This window comes from Dunckerocampus dactyliophorus, chromosome 15 (assembly GCF_027744805.1).
Source record: "Dunckerocampus dactyliophorus isolate RoL2022-P2 chromosome 15, RoL_Ddac_1.1, whole genome shotgun sequence".
NCBI classification, from domain to species: domain Eukaryota; kingdom Metazoa; phylum Chordata; class Actinopteri; order Syngnathiformes; family Syngnathidae; genus Dunckerocampus; species Dunckerocampus dactyliophorus.
Genome location: NC_072833.1, coordinates 6,578,673 through 6,595,173, shown reverse-complemented (window position 1 = coordinate 6,595,173; position 16,501 = coordinate 6,578,673). Strand labels below are relative to the sequence as shown.

The window sequence follows — 16,501 nt, the reverse complement described above, 5'->3', positions numbered from 1 at the left end:
AAACTGTAGTCTTAAAAAGTCTAAATCTGTGCTAAAATCTGGCTTTTGTGTCAATTCCTGTCATACGTTCACACTGTCCTGATGGCAAAGGCAAAAGGCTTTCTGTCTTTGAGCCAGGCACCCAACTATATGATGCTCTATGATTCCAATGTATCAGTCCAAAATGTGAATACTTGGAATTACACCGCCTACCCCGGTTTTAATATGCTAGGTTCAATGCAGTTACCACACAGGGATTGCAGAGGAAGCTTTATAAGAGATATGATTTTGCTTATCCTTATTTGCATAGGAATGGGTTACCCTGTGCATGCTGGCGAAAAAAAACTCAGCATTAAAGTTGGAGTGCAGATTCACAGCTCTGTTGTTTGTGGAGCAGACAGAAGCCTCTGGGCGGAATGAAAACTGTTATATAACATGTGGAAGCCAACGTGGCGGAGAGGAACGAGAAGGCAGACAAGCCCCCCAAACCTGATTAAAACGACACTGATATCACATTAAAATGATGCTTGCGTGAGAGCGCACATTTTGTATTGAGGGGGCCGTGTTGTAGGTCTGCAGCAAAGATTTTGAAGGGAAGCGCACGAAAGATGGACTAACATTTGGCAAATGCTACATCTGCACAATGTTTTGCCATCTGGAGAATGTTTCTGCCAGGGGAACAGCTGTGGGCGAGAATTTGCTACACTTGGGCCTGAACTCTTATTGTACACTTTTGAGTTACCTTGTTTAGCTACAGGAGAGGGGCTCAATATGAGAAACGCCTCTCACTTTGATGCAGTGCAGTGCCAACTACAACCAGGCACAATGATCATAATACCTGTCAGACTGGTCCAAACAAAACTTAGCATTTTGATTTGAATTAGGTGGCAAGGTTGAGTCAACAGAAAAAGCACCTTCTGTGTGGGGCTGCGTAATGAAAAATCAAACAAATGTGGGGCCCACTTTATATATTTTTTAAAGTTGGTAAAAAGGCTAAACAATGTTATATATTAAGACATATTTATGTGTTATTAATAGCTATTAAGATCAACATTTCAGCTTTTGCTCTTTACATTCTACCTTTTTTGCTCTATTTTTCCCATTTTTGCTGTTTTTTATGTTTAGTTTTATTTCTACAATGTGCTGCTGGCCTATAAAAAACAAACAGGCCGCACTTTGGACACCCATGGTCTACACAGTAACTTGAAAGAATGAAATGGACTCTATTTTTAACAGTTTTGACTCAAAACACGATGGAGAAAAAAAAGCTCAAAACCAGAGAGAATAAAAAGGAGTCACAAGGCCACCGACTGCCAGATGAGGACTCTCCCTATCGCTGTGATCCCATCAGGCTGAAAAGCATGCGCTCTCCATCTCTACACTATGAGCAAGTCTCTTCCTGCACATCCAAAGCTACAAAATCCAATGGCTGCCTGTGATAAGAGGTTCAGAAAAAGAAACGGACAAAGAAGCTTGGATGATCCATCTATTTTGGACCAGAAGAACATGCTTCCTTACAACTGCAGCTATAATAACAGGCTTTGCTCACTAATGACGTGGAAGAAGCAGGGTAGTGCCACCCCAGTGTGTTGGATCCCCGCTGATGAACATGTGTGCCTTCCTTATTTCTTATTTAGTAATCTCGTTTTCTTGCGAAAGATATGGCGCGAGGCCTCTCCGGTCGATTTGTCGTTTGCATAGTCAAACAGATGGCCCTGTGTGACTTTACATTTCAAATGTGACAATAATTGCCAGAGGACTGGCAGCGAACATGTATATTCGTGTTCACCTGCAATCTCATAAGTATGATTTACATCTTGAATCCCAATTTACACAGCCGGAATATCAATGAAAATCATGCATATTTACTTTTCTACATGTGGAATATACTGTAGATGAGGGTGCACGGCTCTGCTTTTCTGGGTGTGTACAGTACAGCACAATTTTTATGTTCAGTTTTACCAGACAGGGAAGAACAGTAAACAATGTGAAAAAACACCAGTAATATGTCTACTTTATTGAGAGGTTTATGCTGATATTTGAAGCCAGGCTGGAGGGGTGGCGGCCATTCAGCCCACAATTTATAATATACCATAGATTATAGCCGGGGCGCTTAGTTACCAATACCGCAACGAGAACAGAACGCTAATTGGAAGCAGCCGATAATTGTGGACTTAATGAAAACTACATCAGGAGGTTGCAGTTATTCTACGACCAAAGAATATGTGAAGAATGGTTAGTGGCGCTTTTAGAGTTGGGACACTACAGTATAGACAGATTCCGGCCCGGAAATCCTTTAATTACCTTTATTACATGTGTGTGGGTGGATTATTTGGCCATAGAACGCATTCAGAACGATGAACAACTCCATATGTGTATTCTTTTTCCACCTATAATGCACTGTGAGCACTGCGCTGAGGATGCGTTCAATCGCACTGCGTATTTCAGAGTGTCAGACAGTCTGTGCTTTTGTCATTGAGGATGACTTGCAAAATAACAACACAGTTGTCCCTTGCTAAATCCCTCAATCTGTCACCGCTATTCAAAAAAATAATTAACTAATTCAATACCAATTGACGTTTTCTTGCACGAGAGGCAAAAAGAGGTGATGACGCCGTGCACAACAACAAAAGAGGTAACTTTTCATGCAGTTTTAAGCCATAAAAACGGCCTCAAGGTGGCAGAAGTGCATTTGATAAGAGCTCGGCATTGTCCTTCCCCACTCTGTTTGAAACACTTTCTATTTTTTGAATAAGTAAATTGGAGAGGCTAACCAGTTAGCTTGGTAGCTTGCTATGCTATCGACAGCCGTCTGTTATGTCCCTGCAGTGATTCCATCATCCCATAGCCTGCGCAATGTGATGTAAACTAAGAATAACAGGAGTCTAAAAGTGACTACTGGGGTGTTATTTCATGTCTACGGGGCTCTAATAATGTCAAACCCCGTATTTAGAAAGTCATAAACATTTTTTCTAGGCTATTACTACAAAAATAATCAGTTTATTAATATTGAGTCATACTTCGTGGAAATTATCACGATCAAGTCTGGAACCAATTAACTGCAATAAACGAGGGACGACTGCAATAATAATGACAAAGAAAGTAGCAAGAGACCAAACTTTGATAAAGAAGGTGAGAAACACAATTGAATTAAAGAACGAAGTCGTAGCAAAGCACGAAGGCAGCATCTGTTACAATAGGAATGTAAAGTTCCTAGTTAACACAGGCTGCTGGGGGAACAGTTTAAGGGAAACACATAACAGATAGAAAGCCGGGCCAGTGTGTGTAATGGTGATTGTACCCGCTGCTGAAGTTTACAATAAAGTTGAAGAGCGCAAGTATACAGCTCTAACCGTCCACTCTTTAAAGCTAAGTTTGCAACAAACTAGAATGAAAGAGCGCCCACGTGTCCCCCCCCCCACTCATCTCTGCGTTTGCCTGTTTTCAGTAAAGGTAAATGTGATGTTAAATGTTCACTTAGACTTTTCATTCGTCATTGATTTGGCTTTGGCAGAAATGCCTGTGAAACTCTAATTATTCTCTATAAATTGTGCTTCTTGTTCATATTTCTGGGTGTCTGCAACGGATTCATTGGATTTACATTCTTTCCTTTCGTTTTTTGCCTGACATTTTTAGATTAAATGACAGATTAATGACGAAAACAGAGGTTCCACTATCTTCTGTAACACGCTTTAAGTGTCACCAGCCAGTGACACTGGAGCAGTCGAACATGGCTTTTATTATTCATGACAGTCTGAGCTGCGGGTTCAGGAGCAAAACCAGTCAGAGGCGACAAGAGAGGAAATTGTAGATTGTGTTTGACCTGTCTTTGGCAGGGGTAATGTGGAGTAATTCCACATTTAAAGCAAAACATGGCCCACCCACAAGATGACAGGTAGTGAGGAACTGGTAAGACAATAGTTTGTTGATGTAGGCAAGAATCAATGCAACGCTGGCCCACACAGATCTTCCAACCACAGTGGAATTGCTTTTGCTGTGTGCATTGATTTGAGTAACATCTTTAGCTATCCTTGAGCCAAGTACTTTATTTACACTCTCCTGCAAGAAATGTGAGAGCGTCGCAGCCATCTTCATCCGCTGTGGACAATAAAACAATGGACAAGCGACAGCGTGCAGTGATACGACAGGAGAGAAAGGAACGCCGAGCGATTGTTTTGGGGGAACGGTTTTGTGATGCAAAGGTATTACTCTTTCCAAAGCATACTGTACTGTTTTGAGAAGCCAAACTCTTAGTGGCCCGGGCAACTAACTGGAACTACGTTTCTCATCACCGAAATCCAGGACGAAGTGGGGGGTAAGTCACTGTTGATGCACCACACTGCTGATGTCAAAAATGTCAAAAATGTCAAAAAATCCGATCCATCCTTTTTTCCATGAATTTTAAGAAAACTACAATGAAAAAATATGACTGGACAAAGAAACAGTTTTATTTAACCGAGTCACAACAATGTTTATTGTCCCACAATTTGATGTTGAAAGATATTAATCCCAACATTCATTGCGACCAAATAAACCATTGTTAAAATAATAACAATAATAATACAGCTCACTGTTTTTCTCTTATCTACTTGTCTTTGTCTATTTATGTCAGAGCTGTCCAGCTGTCTTTTGATATTTGTCTTTTTTTTTTAAACTAAGTTGTGTTGTCACATCTTATCCATCCTCAAAGCTACGGTCGAACGTTTTTTTGTTTCACCAATAATAGTGGTTAACTTCTTTTTGCGCTTGTGTGAATTAAAGATGAGATAAAGTGAGAGGCGCGGCTGCGGCGTGACCATGTGACCCGTGTTCAGGACTTGTTACATTTGTACGACTCTGGAGCAGATATTATACTTCCTTAACTCAAATGAATCAGACAACATCCCAGAACAGATTGTTGCGCTTCACAGCATTGGCCTCAGGACGTCTTTTTTTTCTTTTTTTACTTTTTGCCTCAGCTTGACGCATACAGTGTGCTGCAGTCAAAGTAAGTGAGCGTAAAAGCCGATTTGTAGGATCACTATGAACTTCCTGCTGTTTTTAAAACTTCCTTACAGAACTCACTTTCATACCACGCACCTCCGAAACTGTTCTCTGCAAATGAAAGTAGTCAGGCTGTAGTAATTCGATGCGGTCGCCTAGCAACCCCGCTCCTTATGTCATTTATGGCCTTAACATGCCCAGCTCAGCGACGTGTTTGAGAAACAGTGATGTTAAGACTGTGACGCATTGTATATACTGTACAACACCCTGTCACCTGACTGATGTGAGTCAATCCATTAAAAAAAGAATCTGTCGAGGTTTATTCATGATGTCGTCACCCATGAAGCTCTTAATGTGAGTATTAGAATGATTTTTTTTAATTCCTTAACTTCCACTGTGTTACTGACTCTGCAAGCAGCCATCTTTATTCTAGGACGAGCCTGTGTGTCGTGGGAGGTTGTGTGAAAGTCTGCTGCTTATTTTGAATCACAGCGAGGCTTGCGAAGCTAACTGTTAGACCTCAGCTGTTATTTCAGTGTGTGAAAATATACTCTCAACTTCTCACCGTCCTTATTGCATGTTTCAAACCAAAACTTCAGAAGTAAAGGAGCTAAATCTGAAAGTACTGCTCGCTCCGGGAGGATTCAGGAAGTCATCCCTGAGCTGAGAACTCTGACAAGTGCGGTGACAGAACACTCGAGGCGCCAGAACACTGGTGAGCTGGTGAGGCACAGCCAAGTCATCAGCCTCCTCTGTGACCTCACCGTGCTTCTCACTGCAGACGCCAAATTCAGATGCACAGGCAGGGGCGAGAAAACAACCACTGCAGAGATTAGATAACGCAGGAAACTTCGTTCAAAAGGGCAAGGAGGTAAACGTCAGATGCTGCAAAAGTGCTGCAAAACAATACGATGCAAACATAACGTAGACGTCCAACAAGGCTAATCAAGCTTATTTTGGATGAGCACTAAATGTACACCTTCAGATACATACCTCCAATGCTCTAAGTATAGACAGGGCGTTTATTCACCAAAACCGCAAAGGCGAGAGGGTGTTAATTGGAAACAGGCTATAGCCACTCTAGCCATCACCGAAAATTTTGGCTTACATTTTTTTGCTTCAATAACTTTGCTACTTCATCTTTCATTTTTGTGATCCCCAGTAAAATCGCTTGGTTTTTCAGTGTATAACGTACACGTAAAATGTTGTCTTCAAAAGGCAGCAGAATGATTGAAACACTGAATTGAAGTCACTCAGATTTTTCCAACAGATTCGACATTTCAAAATTCCATACTTTTTCTCAGACTTTCTCCAGACTGTGTATCATCAGATCAAATCAATGAATCGCTGAGTAATCAATTATAAAATTGATTGCCTATGTTGAAAAATGAAATATACTAGGTCCCCAACTTACGAACACAATTGGTTCCAGACGACCGTTCTTAAGTCGAATTGTTCTTAAGTAGGAGAAAAGGTAATATTACCAATGACATAGGTACTACATGTACTACATATGTGTATACATATACAGTATATGTGTATGTATGTAAATACGAGTTTGGATGCAGTAGTAATATTAAACGAGTATAATTAATGAAATGAATGAATGAATCCCATAACTGATGTTGTTCTTCAAGTTGAGGCTGAATCAACAGCGCCTCCGCTGGTTGCGCCCAAGCAGTGCATCGGTGCACAGGGCATCACTTCCAGCTCAACAGAATTCCTAATGATCAATTAAGAATTAGCGGTAAGTAAAGTCTTTTAGCTATGACCAGCAGGGTATTGATGAATCCCTCCCACATGAACACAATTAGCACATTGATCCAACCTTAAGATGTTCTCTGTGAAGTCCGGTGCACATTTGTTGTACAGCTTAACTAGGACAAAAAAAAGGTCAGTGTCGTAATCCAATTATCATTATACAATGAAAAAGTGGGCTCATTAGCCAAGCTTTCATGCTGAGGAGCATCTGTTGGGACACAAAGCAGTGTGATGATTGTTTATGGAGAGAACACTTGTGTCTTCCCCGTGATTACCCGATAAATAATTCAAAGCATTTCGTCAATTGTGCGTGGTCATTATCATCAATATTCAGGGCTTTCAACCTGATTTGATTGACAGCCAATGACCCCGGCAGCAGCAGCAATTTTTGGTTTGATTGGTTGCATGGAAATGTTTGACAGCACATTTCCATCTAAATGAGAAATATATTTGTAAGGGCTGCTATTTGTAAGGGGAAGTATTCAGCAGGAGGAAAAGGGGGCATAGTGTGTATCAATAAAACAATGCTAAGTATTGATCTTTTATAAAGGATATTTGATATAGCGACAGGTAGGGGTGTCATATAATAAGACACTCACGAGATGAGACGATACATGAGATTGGGTCTACGAGAAGGAGATATGACGAGATTTTAACATTACTTTTAAGAAAAGTACAGCACCAAAAATCCTAAAAATATATGACAATATATTCACGAGTGAGGGAAGGAGGGAACGTGAGATCGACAGGTGAAGTGGTGCAGCGTCTGCAGTATTGCGGACTCTGCTTCGGTCCGTTGTGGTGAAGAGGGAGCTGAGCCGAAAGACAAAGCTCTCAATTTACCGTTCGATCTACGTTCCTGCCCTAACCCCATGAGCTTTGGGTAGTGACCGAAAGGACAAGATTGCGGGCACAAGCGGCCGAACTGAGTTTCCTCCATAAGGTGGCTGGGCTCTCTCTGAGAGATAAGGTGAGAAGCACTGCCATCCGGGAGAAACTGACTTGGGCATCTGGTCAGGATGCCTCCTGCACGCCTCCCCGGGGAAGTGTTCAGGGCACATCCTACCGGTAGGATGCCCCAGGGAAGACCCAGGACACGTTGGTTCATAGATACAATGGCAGAGTGTAGCAAATACACATCCTTTGCTGCTCCGAAAAGTATTATTTATGGCAGTGGAACCTCTGTTTTCATCATTAATTTGTTCCAAAGGTCAGACAGGTTGCTCATTAAGAGCAACCTGGGGTTTTATGCGGCCGATTCCGATGCCGATCATCCATGAGTGAGATCAGCCAATACAGGTATCAATCACATGGATTAACTGCACAATTTACAAGTGATTTACAAGACATCATTAGTATAATGACAACAAGAGAGTAAAGTTGTTCAGTTCGTATGTACCCCACGAACGTGATATCCACTTGTGGCTTCTCCGTGGGACAAAAAACGAGCTCCAAACTAACCACATTGCTTGTTTGTTTTAAAGGGGACCGATTATGCTTTTCCTCTTTTTTGACCTATAAATGTTGTTACAATGTTGTGTTCTCGTGCTAAACGATGCCAACGCGTCAGATAATGAGGATTGATTTGGAAGTGAGCCCTGAAAGCAGTTTTGGACGTCTCTGCACGCTGTGTTTTACAGAGTTTTTTTAACACCGAGTTCCACTGACGTCAATGCAACCCGCACTACCGTATATGCCCAGCACCCTGGCTCTGTTTCACTCTGTTCACGGTGTTAGTGTGTTGAGTAATGGTTCCCAGGAAATGTTTGTTGGGGTGTGCCTAAAGAGGCAAGCATCAGGCAGAAGTGGTTACAGTTGCTGATTCCCGGCCAGCAAGAGAAAAATATGCTCATCTGTCAACGGCACTTCACACGGGACTGTTTTGTGAACATCAGATAAGAATAAGAATATAACAAGTTGGACTATCCGCCAAACTGTTGCTGAAGTCTGACGCCTTTCCGACGCTATTTGTTCGTGTCGAAGAGTCAGAAGAGCAAGCTGTAAGTAACTATTTATCAGTGTCCTGACTGTGTTTATTTTGTGTAAGTAATCGGACAAAAGGGGTTCAGCGGCTTTCCGGAAGTCCTCGGGAGCGCTTGGGAGTGTGACCAATCATAGCGGATTGGACTCGGCGGGAGGCGTACCTGGAGGAGGACCGGGGGTGGAGTAAATTCCACAGATCGTTTGGGCGGGAGGCAGGAAACACTGCAGGAAGAGGTGCAGAGTCTGGAAGATCTAGAAAGCTTTCTGTGTGGCTTATCGTGTAGCGGTGTTCTATAGGAGTCCAGAACGCAATACACAGGCCCCGAAATTTGTATAATCCCCTTTAAAAACAAAATGTCACTGTGGTAAAAAGTCACATTTGGAGTCCAAAGACCAGAAGCTAGGCGGATAATGCTAGCTAGCTAGCTGCCACCAATGCAAACTGTCTAAACAAAGATGCAAGAATAGTCGGTTTGGTAAGGGAGTGATCAAACACACTGGCATCGATTGGCGTAGCCTGAGGTGAGCTCCATACGAGATGCCTGACACAGCAGACATGTAGTATTTTCCGCCGCACGGCGATTGCTTTTTGTGATCGGCTTTGAAAGGCGTTTATCAGCATACGGCGATCACGTGTTTTTTGACGGAAATCGTCGATATTGATCGGCAGCCGATCGACAACAAAAAAATAACAAAAAAATAATTTATTCACATAAAAAAAAAGAGTCATGCCTCACAAGCCATGAACCTCACCGCACGTCACCGAGAAGAAGCTGCATCATGAACTTGTGTGCAGTTGTCCCTCGGCACACTGCGGTTCAAATTTTGTGGCTTCACTCTTTTACGTTTTTTCCAAAATATATTCATTCATAAATCGTGCTGTTCCATCGTTGAATACTGCCTATTAGTTTTCGTAAAAAGGGCGCATATTTAAGCAAATTTTACATATTTTTGGCCTAAATTAAGCATTTTTAAAAATAAAAATGGCTAAATTAATATAAGACATAAGAAGACACATTCAAGACACAAAGCATTCAATATACAGTATTCTACACTGGTCTCTAGGGGTCAGGAGGTGAAATAAACAAGTGCCAGACTTGATTGCCGGATCAACAGGCTTTTACTGCAGGTTTGAATTATCTCCCAAATACAGTAGGCACAATAATAATAACATAATAATAATCATCATCATCATAATAACGCGGGCTACTGTTGCGGCCGTAATCCAGCTAAAACTCAACTCTGAACCTCAATGTCACTTCCCGTCCACACGTCCAGAATACACTTATTGCAACACACACAAGCATGAGTTTCATTGATGTCTCTGACGATATCTACTATATTGGGTTGTAAAAAGGGGACTATAGGGGTGTTATTCCATGTCTAGCGGGCTCTTATGATGTTAAAACTGGTATTTCGAAGTAAACACATTTTCTTTCTACAAAAATATTCCATTTATAAAGAAGGAATCCGTCAGGAAAATTCACTTATCACGGTCAGGTTGGAACCAATTAACCGCGACAAATGAGGGATTACTGCACTGCCACTCAAACAACATTTTTGTTTGGTGGTGTGCCGTGAGATTTTTCTTAAGTAAAATCTGTGCCTTGGCTCAATGGTTATGCTCAAAATACTTTGGAAGACATCTTACCGCACTTTTAATATGGATATCCGCGGTTTTACGATCATTAGATAAATGACTTTGCAGCTAAATCCGTCCCGTTACGCTACAAATATGTTTTGGTTGACGGCGGTCGCGTTTTTTTCCACCAATTTTCTGCCAGTGATTCGGCTAAAACCTCCAAAATCACACTGGCTGTTTTGTGGACAGCATTGCGTGAGAAATTTCAACTTAAAACGACTTACGGGGTCAAACTTGGGTGCATTTATCAGAAAAATAACAGCACAGGAATTACATTAGGGGCACGTGTTTTGACAAATGTTCATCCTTTTGTGTGCATGCAGTTCAGGAGTAGAAGCTTACACAAATACTGCACATACGTACACACTGTAAAAGGGCATTTGTTAGGTGAATTCCAGCTGAAAAGAAAACACTATCAAACAATTTAGCAACTGGATTGTGTGCAATTGGAGTTAATTATGGTATTATTTAGCCTGAAAAGTGGTGAGGTCACCATCACACACTAATTGATAGTACCCTGCCCCCAGGGCACCAGAGGAGTGACTGGGCTAAAGGCTGCAGACAGGGCTGAGGGAATCACCGAGCTGTCCCCCCCCAAACTAGCTTGACGCAGCAAGCTAGCGCGTCCACATTCAACCCCTTTTTCTCATTTGACATGACAATGTGGCAAAAAGGTGTGTTTCATTGCTTCATTGTGTCTAATGCAGCAGCCCACAACAGCCCACCCGCCTCAGTATATTCTGGAGAAAATAGCGCCGAGATTTAAAACAAGAACCAATTTACCTGAGCGGTTGTCAGTGATGAGTAAGATGGGGAGCCTTCTTCCTCTTCTTTCTTTTAAGGATGCTGCTGCCTCTTCTTCTTCCCTGCTGTTCTCCTAATTCCAAGCAACCCGGCCAAGCCCCCCACCTTCGCTCTCTCTCCTCCCTCACTCAGACACTTCCGCAATGCATGCCGGGGGAAAAGGGGGCGCGTTCATTACTGCAGTCAGTCGCTCCTTGACGCTGATTGGACCAGAGACAAATTGGGGGCGTTTCTGTCAGGTCTATGGGTAAATAAATTAAGCGTGATAGTTACAGTGATTGGAGATATACTGTAAATTTTGGTATCGATCAGATGCCAAATAAATACAGGACCAACTAATAGTGTCCATCATTTTTACTTGCCGTTATTCAAAGATTTCGTGATTGTTGCCCGTAATCTGTTGATCATGATTATAATCACAATAAAACTCAGGACAAACAACATTTTTTTCCTCTCTCTTTCAAATACAGTACTTCATTTTTTTCCGCCCAGTGCCCTCCTGTGTCCAAGAAAGAACATATCCCCTGAGTTTGGAGACAATATACCTGTAGCAACACATAAATATAACAATATAAACAATGTAACAATATCAACAAACAAAACATAAATGTTTGTGAAAATAAGAATGCAAGAGAACTGAAAAATAATATCAATTTCATCATGCTAGAATCCCTCAGATACTGATACCACTCTTGCTAAACATCAGGGGGACCAAACTTTTTCCACTGAGGGATGCATACTGAAAATCAAAATCATTGATTTCTACAATGTGCCGTTGGCAATAAATAAAACAAACTGTGAGCCGCAAATGGCCCGTGGGCCGTACTTTGGACACCCCTGATGTAGATACTGACGACATTTGGGTCGAAAGAGATGGGCAATGACTTGAAATGTTTCAAGAGAAATGACTGACTTTGGGATTTTTGCCATTGATTGTGATTACAATCAGAATAACACACAGACACACATTTTAGGGGAACAAAAACATATTTAATGATATTTAATACAACAATAAAAGACCAAGTAATGATATAGTAGTAACAAAATAGTGCAATCATTCCCTTTTATTACATACAGTAAAATAATACAAAAAAATACAAAAACAAAAAATACCAAAAATAAAGTGCAAAATAACTAAACAAAAGCAAAAACTACTATTGGCTCTTGGAGTTTGTAAACAATATAATAATAAACAGTATACATACATACAATATTGAACAATACAACAAAAACATTTGTGAAAATAAACATAGAAGAGAACTGAAAAATATTGATCTCATCACGCTAGTATTGACCCGGTACCTATACGATACAGTGGAACCTCGGTTTTCGAATGCCCCAGTTTTTGTATGATTCGGTTTTTGACAAAAATGACTCCGAAAATTTGCCCCAGTTTTCGTACACTGTCTCGGTTATCGTACAACATTGTGTGTAACAGTTTTGCCCTGTACTCTATCATTCCATGGAATCGAGTCCCCAAACAAAGCACCCTATGTGTTGGTGACTCACTGTCTGTGCATTTTTTAAATTGAGTGACACTGCTAAATACCCCACCATGGGGCCAAAGAAAGTAGTGAATGCCAGCAACTCGATAAAGAAGGTGATAAATAGGCCTACTATTGATTTCAAGACACAACGCACTGCAACGCTTGAAGATGCTATCCGCCTGGCCAATCTCACCAGGATGTACAAGAAGTCTGCATCAGCAATAAGTTCCATCCCAGTGTGGAAATGTGTTGAATCTTCCACTTCTTCTTTTGGTTGATGTTGGAAATGTGTGGAAATGGTCTGAGGCACTTTACCTTGCTTGAAGGAAGCACCTCTTTAACTGGCCACACTGAACTTCTCACACCCCGAAATGAACGGTGTGACACAAAAATGACACAACATGTACCAGTAAACACACATAAGGGCAACTACTACTAGTATGGGGAATAATAAATTACAATTATGTTAACTGTAAACACAAAACTTTAGCAACTTTTTAGTAAACAAGTGCCACAAAGCATGATTTGTGGCACTTAGTTTCATGAAAAGTTGCTTAAGTTATGTATGGCACATTTTCAGTTAACACAGTTGTTTATTATCCTCAACTAATAGTAGTAGTAGTAGTAGTGGTTACAGAGTTATTTCGATGTGTTGAGAATGTCATTCCGTTCTGTTATGGTAACTAGTTACCATAATAATTTGCAATTTCCTTTAGTCAAACTGAAGTACCTCTGACTATCTCTACTGTGACTCAAGAGGAACTCAATATTAGATTTTTTAATTTATCACCAGGGGCGGACTTACAATTAGGCAAACACGGGCAATTGGCTGGGGCCTCCAAACATCTCCTAAAAAATGGTTATTAATTTTTGTTTTCTTCACGTAAAGTACATACTACTGTTTTAGTCTTAATTCACGTGCTTCAAACTACATTGCGCAATCTTTAATAAGCGTTTCGACCGCTTCCCCTCCCTTCTCCTGTAATGGACTATTCCATGTTGCTGCGCATGTGCAAACTGATTCCGGAAGACAGGAGCTAAACAAACCTGTTGGTGCAGAGGTACCCCAGTGCAGCAGAGAAGAGGAGAGTTGGAGAAAGCGAGTGGAAAAGAAACAGTTTTTGTTTAAATCAAAACTACTGAAGGTGTCAACCTTTTCCACAGTCCCAACAAACGACGACAGCAGCACTACTACTGTCAGTGTCAGCCGAGGATGCAGTAGTTTTATAGATGAAGCTGAGAGTGACGCTTTTCATCACAAAGATGAGAGTAATAAAGCGGTAAACTATGTTAAATGTCGCTTAATGTTCTTATCAATTACAGTAAACGCGTTGAGATGGTGCACTTCTTAGGGAATAATAATCCCTCAGGAGGATTTTAAAGACTTAATGTAGCTCAGGAAATAGGAGAATGCTCTCATATTCACACTTGTTAGAAGATGATAAACATTAGTATTTCAAAACGTTTTTTTGGGAGGAGAGGTATAGAAACATGGCTAACTTAAGCTGGCAGATAACTAACAGATTTCAAAATAAGAAAAATATGGCCTAAATTACATACTCAAGTTTTATTACCATGTAAAACAAAAAGGATGTGGAGGGCATCAATGACTGTGTTTGCCTTGGCCCCCCAAAAGATTAAATACGCCCCGGTTATCACTTATGGGGCATGGAAAACGTTTACTTAAAGAAAAAATGGACAATTAAAATAATAAATCAATATTTACAGTCAGCGGGGTAATGGCGCCCTCTGGTGGCCATAACGACTAAGCAAAAAAGGAGGAAATCAATGTACCAGCAAATTGGCGTGAAAGGAAGGATGACTCAGCAAATCATTTTGAATCCCATTTTATTTACAGTTCATGTGAATGTGACGAAGACTCGCATCTTCTTCCGCTGTGGAACACATACGTAAACAAGATGGCCGCGGCGCTCCGTCGCGGAAGTAGATGCGAGCGTCTTCGTCGCATACACATGAACGCACAGGTAACAGTGCCCAGGAATACGGCGGGAGACAAATATATAACGCCAAGCGTTTTGTGAGATTAGATTTTTTTGAGAAGGCATTTTTGTGATGCAAATGTATTCATCTTTTGAACACATATTGTTTTGAGGAGCCAAAGTCTTTACTTAATTGTTCCCAGCGCCTACGTGGAACTACGTTCTTCAACACGTTCCACAACACGGAAATCCGACCAGAACTGGGTTTAGGAGACCAAGTGGGGGGTAAGTCGCTGTTATTGGACTACAGTGTTGATGAGGATGTCATACGACTTCATGTCAAAAAATCCAAACTATCCCTTTAACCAAGTGGAAAGCTAACCAAACAACGATTAACAATTATATTAAAAAAATATATTTAAATGCCAAAGCTAGTGGAGCAAATACTACACAATTTATGTTCATGAACAACTTTGTGAATGCATGGATTGTGTTGGCATGCATTACACTTTAATGAGACATCTAACACATCACAGATTCTGATATTAAAGATTTCATTTACTGCTCATGTTGCACTGCAAGCAATGTCCATACACTAACACAATGTTTGTTGTTTAATATGTTGCCATCCAATCCTAGCAAGCCAAATCTGGCCTAAACACATATTGTGTGATCTAGCCATAAAGTTGTCGCACTACAGGACAATCAAATGTTAATGTGCTTGCAGACATCTCAGCAGGAGCATCTCTTCCTACCAGAAAACGACAGCCAAGAGAAGTCTCTGCGGCCGCCACAGGCACCGCTCAGACAGGAAGTAGCTGCTTAGGCCGGTTAATGTCAGTGCATATTTACTGTCACTGGGTGGGCTGTTGCATCCTGCAGCTCCATTTCCCATAGGACACATCCGTCTTAATAGGCAGCATACACACAATAAAGAAAAGCCATTTCATTGTCTCTTTGTAATCTACTTTTTGTACTCATAAAACCCCCACACTGAACCTGCTTGTACGTGTGTCACTTGCAGACTTATTTGCATTGGTTTCTGCCAGGAGGTGTTGTTTTAAAGCCATATATTCTCTTGTTTTGGCTCTCCACACTTGCCTGGCTGGCCGATTGCTTGCAGTTATTTTTAAGAAAGTGTGGACGGAAGACTACAAAGCACCCCAAAGTCCTGAAAGATTTTTATTTTGTGTGCTATAAGATTCTCAAGGTCCATAAAATCTGTGAGGAGAAAATACACACTACCTTAGAGTGGCAAGATGAGCATACATCAAGAGAAGTTTGTGTCTAAATCTGTGCATATGTAGCTGCCTTGTGAAATGTTTGCAGTATTTTCCGTTAATGGCGGACTTTATGATAAAGAGCAACCATCCCTCTCCTCTGAGTAGCCTGTGAACACATCTCAGGCATCAGTATGTGAATATAGTCTGCTGAGAGTCTGCTCACGTGTGCATGGGGAGAGTGAATGCAACATGCGCACTATTTGAGTATTGCGTTCAAAGGCTCATAACACATAATTACAGCTTCTTCTTATCGAGAGAAAAATATCAGCTCTCACGGGGGAGATAAACAGGGTCGTGTTGTGCCTGCAGAATGTCACAGATAGTGTAAGTGGCCATTTTTAGCCAAATCAGCTGTGCTAGCTTTGCTTGCAGAGGCATGCTGTCAGCATGCATATCTTCATGTCGGCAACTGCTGTTGCTGCACTGCCGCACTACTGGTGGTTCATTCAGGGACTGCTTTAAACTTCAGGGAAAACCGGACATCCAGTATTCTTTTTCCATAATAATGCCTGTTTTGTCTTTTTACAAATTATTTTTGAACATGTCATGTTGTGCAAATACTCAAGAAGGCCCAATCAGGCTAAATAACAAGATTACAAAGTCGTCCTTATATGAGTGGAGCTCTCAAAAATATCACTG

At 41.2% G+C, this 16,501-nt stretch overlaps 2 protein-coding genes across 3 annotated transcripts in view; one reads left to right on the top strand and one right to left on the bottom strand.

The window, feature by feature from the left end:
• LOC129195108 (synapsin-3-like) overlaps positions 1–11,280 on the bottom strand; it is an 82,695-nt gene extending 71,415 nt beyond the window's left edge. The window contains exon 1 of the mRNA XM_054800852.1: positions 11,132–11,280. The gene's annotated coding sequence lies outside the window, so the exon portion shown is untranslated. The remainder of the gene's footprint in view (positions 1–11,131) is intronic.
• Positions 11,281–14,492: 3,212 nt separating this feature from the next.
• Positions 14,493–16,501, top strand: part of etv6 (ETS variant transcription factor 6) — a 30,346-nt gene continuing 28,337 nt past the window's right edge. For both annotated transcript variants that reach the window (XM_054800856.1, XM_054800855.1), the window contains exon 1: positions 14,493–14,864. The gene's annotated coding sequence lies outside the window, so the exon portion shown is untranslated. The remainder of the gene's footprint in view (positions 14,865–16,501) is intronic.